The sequence below is a fragment of the Dryobates pubescens genome, chromosome Z (assembly GCF_014839835.1).
Source record: "Dryobates pubescens isolate bDryPub1 chromosome Z, bDryPub1.pri, whole genome shotgun sequence".
NCBI classification, from domain to species: Eukaryota; Metazoa; Chordata; class Aves; order Piciformes; family Picidae; genus Dryobates; species Dryobates pubescens.
In genome coordinates, this window is record NC_071657.1 from 75,084,598 (window position 1) to 75,090,597 (window position 6,000).

Sequence of the window (6,000 nt, forward strand, 5' to 3'; positions counted from 1 at the left end):
CGTAATATTGAGCTCTATCATTGTTCTCACAGTCAGAAATAAGAGGAAGTTCAAATTTTCTGTTAGTCTTTGTGGGTGCTACACAGATGTCCCTGTTCTGATTGAAGAGTTCAAGTGTTGCACTACAGAGTCATCTGGGGTCAAAAAGGAGAAAGAAAAGTTCCTTCTTTGAAAAAAAGAAAAAAAAAACATATGTAGAGAGGAAATATTTCATAAGTGAGAGAAGAAAGCAGGCTGTTCTTGTAGGAATCATTAACTCTGCTTCTGCATAGACACTGGAAGAAAAACACCTTAAAGCAAGAGACCAAGGGAATTTTCCTCTGAGCATTTCTGAGCATAGTATAGAAATGCAGTAAATAAGAGTGCAAGCCTGTCATATCTTCTTCAGGCCCTTACCTAAAGGCTTGACTCCAGGCAAGCTCTGGGCAGCAACCTTGCCCTTTAACTGAAGTGGAAATCTTTCCTTATCAGTTTTGATGTCGTGATATCCAAATTTTACTGTAATTACTGGTTGAGGTGAAAAAGACCCTAATGAAGAACCACCCCCACTTTTGTGTCCCAGTTCTGTGGTTGATAGTACTGCACAGATTACCTACATCACTCATATCAGGTTGGAGGAGGCCTTGAGCAACCTGGTCTGCGTGGAATCACACAGAATCACGGAGAATCACCAAAGCTGGAAGAGACCTCAAGGATCATTGAGTCCAACCTGTCACCACAGACCTCATGACTAGACCATGGCACCAAGTGCCACGTCCAATCTCCTCTTGAACACCTCCAGGGATGGTGACTCCACCACCTCCCTGGCCAGCCCATTCCAATGGCTGACGACTCTCTCAGTGAAGAACTTTCTCCTCACCTTGAGCCTGAACTTCCCCTGGCACAGCTTGAGACTGTGTCCTCTTGTTCTGGTGCTGGTTGCTTGAGAGAAGAGACCAACTCCCTCCTGGCTACAACCACCTTTCAGGTAGCTGTAGAGAGCAATGAGGTCACCCCTGATCCTTCTCTTCTCCAGGCTAAACAATCCCAGCTCCCTCAGCCTCTCCTCATAGGGCTTGTGCTCAAGGCCTCTCCCCAGCCTTGTTGCCCTTCTCTGGCCATGTTCAAATGTCTCAATGTCCTTCCTAAACTGAGGGGCCCAGAACTGGACACAGTACTCAAGGTGTGGCCTACCCAGTGCAGAGTACAGGGGCACAATGACTTCCCTGCTCCTGCTGGCCACACTATTCTTGATGCAGGCCAGGATGCCACTGGCCTTCTTGGCCTTCTTGGCCTTGGGCACACTGCTGGCTCATGTTTAGGCGGCTGTCAATCAGCACCCCCAGGTCCCTTTCTGTTTGGCAGCTCTCCAGCCACTCTGACTCCAGCCTGTAGCTCTGCATGGGGTAGTTGTGGCCAAAGTGCAAAGTCTTGTGGCCATGGTGTCCCTTCATATGGCGAAGTTAGGAGATCTTCAAGGTCCCTTCCAACCCAATCTATGAATCCAAAGCAAATACCATCTTTAAGGTCTCATGCAAAAGCATCCACAGACACATGAAACAACTTCTAGTCAGCCAAATATTTAAACAAGTGCTTTTAAGTGCACCTTTAAATTTATGGGAAGTAAGAGTGTATATATAGGTTTCATTAGTACGTGTTGAGACTTAAATTCTGACTCTCAGGAAATTTGTTGTCTCTGCTTTTGCTGGCCATACTGTGGAGCAAACAGAGCCAAGTCTTTGTGGTCAATTAGTGGGGAGGTGTGTGTGTGTGGGGTGAAATGATCCTTGATTCAACATGGGCAAGATACAGAAGAATGGAACACTCAGGGCACTCATACCCCTGTGCAGAAAGGGCAGCCATGAAAATTGGGTGCAGGGCACCTCAAACACAATGGGCAACTTTATTTAAGAGAAAACCATCTAAACACATCTTATACCTTAAACCCACAAACCCACAAAAGTGGCAATAGTCACTTTTTGTGCTGACATCTGTGCTTGCTGAAAAAGGGAATTCTGGGCAGTTGAATGAACTGTAGGCATCAGTGAAGTAAGTCATAGAATCATACAATTCTTTTGACTGGAAGAGACCTCAAGATCATTGAGTCCAACCATCAGTGTAACACCACTGTGGCCATTACACCGTGTCCCAAAGGGTCATTTCTTGAACACCTCTGAGGTCAGTGACTCCACCACTTCCCTGGGGAGCCTGTTCCAATGCCTGACCACTCTTTCAAGAAATAAATTTTTCTTAATCTCCAAATTAACCCTCCCCTGGCAAAGTTTCAGGCCATTTCCTCTCCTTCTATCATGTGATACTAGGGAGAAGAGACCAAACCGTACCTCACTGCAGCCTCTTTTTGGGAAGTTGTAGAAATCAATGAGGTCTTCCCAGACTGAACAATCCCAGTTCCCTCAGTCACTCTTCCACCAGCCCTGTTCTCCAGACCCTCCATCAGCTTTGTTGCCCTTCACTGGACCTGCTCCAGCACCTCAATGTCCTTCTTGGAGTGAATGGCCCAAAACTGGTCAGTGTTTGAGGTGCAGTCTCTCAGTCTGGAGTTAAAGTTAGTTTTGGACACTTCCCCATTTAGTAATTTGTTTTAATTATAATTTTCTACACAGGAAATCTGCCTCTTGAAGAGCTTTCAACTGACTTCCTTCTTGAATCAACTGAGATGATCACTGTCCACTGCTGACGCTTCTCCTCTACCCTGACATTGTAGCCTGGCCTTACAGAAGGATTGCGACACTTTGCCGGGTTGCGAGGGAGCTGGGGCCTTGACAGATGTTTCATTACTCGCAGTACATGCTACTACATGCTGTGAGAAAGCTTATAAAAGAAGGATGTTTGTTTGATTTTGACTCACCACCATAAATGTTAATACTTTGTGTCACTTCAACTTGTTGCACAACTGCCCTGCTTTAGGGATTTATTGTAAACGCTGTGTAAAGCGTAGGTTGGTGTCTGCTGCCAGCATTTGCTGTAGTTTAAACATCTATGCAGTGCTCACATGGCTGGGGGTCATGAGATTAACTTTGTTACTGTTCTAGAACCATTTTTGGTTTGTCTTTTTTTATCATTATTTTTAATTCTATCTGCAGGAAGTTCAGTGTTTTAACAGCGTGAGTCTCTCTTCGCTCCTTATTCTGTTTGTTGAGCAGATGACAAGCGAGATGGGAACAGGGCAGCTGTGTGCTGTGACTCAGATGTGCCCTACAGCCACACCTGGGCAGGAGGAGTAGCTTTACAGTTGGCTTGATTTAACCTAACCAGACTGAATGCCTCCTGTGGTTCTCTGATCTCAGGTGTTATTTAAAATTTGATAGAGAGTACAAACATTTCTTTGTTTCTGTGAGACGAATGAATCCACAGCTAGATAGCTTTCAAACCAAGTGTTACCACAGGGCTTGCCATGCTAGGAAGACTAATTCAATCAACCCTGTGCTTTGTTCCTGTGCAATGAAGAACACCAGGACCCTTGCTGGCTTTGTTGTTTTATTTTGTTTCCCTATAAAAGCAGCCGTCATTGAATCATAGAGACATTTTAGTTGGAAAAGACATTTAATATTATCAAGTCCTACTGTTAACCCAGCTCTGCCATGTCACCACTAAACCATGTCCCTCAGCACCACATCTACACAGTTTTTCAATCCCTGCAGGGATGGGGACACCATCACTGACATGGGCAGCTTGTGCCAGGCCTTTACAACCCTTGTGGAGAATAAATTTTTTCTATGTCTGTGCAATGCTATAGGCTTGAGGAAGGGTGGCTAGAAACTGACCAGTAAAAAATTACCTTGGGGTTTTGGCTGACAGCCTGATGAACATGAGCCAGCATGTGCCCAGGTAGTCGAGGAGGCCTACAGCATCCTGGCCTGTATCAGCAATAATGTGGCCAGCAGGATCAGAGCAGTGATAGTCCCCCTGTATTAGGCACTGGTGAGGCTTCACTTCAAATACTGGGCTCAGTTTTGAGGCCCCCACTCCAAGAAGGACATTGAGGTGATGGAGTGAGTCTGCAGAAGGGCAATGAAGCTGGTGAAGAGTCTGGAGAGAAAGTGTTATGAGGACTAACTGAGGGAACTGGGATTGTTTAGTCTAGAGAAGACAAGGGTGAGGAGAGACCTCATTGCGCTCTAAAACTTTCTGGAAGATATTTGGAGCCAGGTGGTTGTTGGTCTGCTCTTCCAAGAAGCAAGTGATAGGACAGGAGGAAATGGCCTAGGGTTGCACCAGGAGAAGTTTATGTTGGCTATTGCAAGAAATTTCTTTGATGAAAGGGTTCTCAACCACTGGAGGAGGCTGCCCAAGGAGGTGGTTGATTCCCCATCCATGGAATTGTTTAAGAGGCAGAGATGTGGTGGTGTGGGAAATGGTTTAGCACCAGCCTTGATAGGAAATCATTGGGCTCATTGATCTTAAAGGTCTTTTCCAAATAAAACAACCCTATGATTCTATGATTCTAATGTCCACAAGAGGCCTTTCACCATCTTTTGAGGGGGAGAAGGTGCTGTGGTTAATATAGAATACATAGAATACATAGAATAAACCAGGTTGGAAGAGACCTTCAAGATCATCACGTCCAACCCATCAACCAATCATTTCATAGTCTGCTGTGTGAAGTTCCTGTTACCAGCTTCACCTAAAGCTAAACAAAAGGATGTGTTTCAGGAGTTAATCGTTCATTGTTCATGACAGGAGCAGTAAATTCATTATAAAACAAACAAACAAACAAAAAACCCACCTCTCCTATGCGGACAAGCTGAGACAGTTGGAGCTGTTCAGCTTGGAGAAAAGAAGGTTCCAGGGAGACTTTAGAGAAGCATTTCAGTACCTGAAGGGGGTCCATGGGGAAGCCTGGAAGAGACTTTTTATGAGGGCTTGTAATGACAGGGCAAGAAGGAATGGACTGAAGCTTGAAGAGGGCAGATGTAGATTGGAGATTAGGATGAAATTCTTTACAATGTGGATGGTGAGACAGATTGCCCAGGGGCATTGTGGATGCCTCCTCCCTGGAGGCCAGGATGGATGAGGTCTTGAGCAACCTGGGCTGATGGGAGGTGTCCCAGCCCATGGCAGGGGGATTTGAATTAGACAAATTTTAAGGTCTCTTCCAACCCAAACCATTCAATGATTCTATGGAAAGATGTCTGAATATATTTCACATTTCAGTGCATAAGTCATAGACTGTGCTGAGTCCAACAGGTATCTTTTAGGTGATGTTTTAGAGAAAGCAACTGTGGAGCATGTTAATTTCACTCCTTTTTTAATACACAGCCAAAAAGAGTGGCAGGGACTTGAACAGAAATACTCAGAACCTACCTGATTACCCCCCACCCCCCAAATATTTCCATGTTCTGCCTCTACTGTGCAGATGCTTAATACTCCAATATCCTGCATCTAAAGTCATCATCCTGCCGAGAACTGCACAGTGAGAGCTTTGATCTGCAAAGGATTAAATTGTATTGAGAGCTTTACAGCAGTGAAGTGCCTATGTGCTCAACATAAAATTATGTCAAATTGGCTGATCATGCAGACGTTTGACTAGAAAATTGCTGAAGTTCACTCATATCCTGCCTTCAGCTACATTTCACTGCAGCTCAGCCTCTGCTGTGGACCTCGAGCTACTGTGGTAATTTTTGCTTCACCAGCACTGGTGTAAACTTATAAGAGATCAGAATGTGTGCCCAGTTTTGTGGCTTCTGAAAAGCACAGGCAACTTTGGGCACCTGAGCTCAGTTCAGTGTGTTAATTTGGTGGTTTTCAAAGGAGAAAAAAACATATATATTAAAAGGCATTTCCTTTTTTCATTTCATGTTTCCAAATAATCTTCTATGCAATAAATACATCGAGATAAGGACAAAATAATACTCTCGCATGCAATAAATATGTGGAAATAACAGAGAAGAGAAGAGAAGAGAAGAGAAGAGAAGAGAAGAGAAGAGAAGAGAAGAGAAGAGAAGAGAAGAGAAGAGAAGAGAAGAGAAGAGAAGAGAAGAGAAGAGAAGAGAAAGAGAA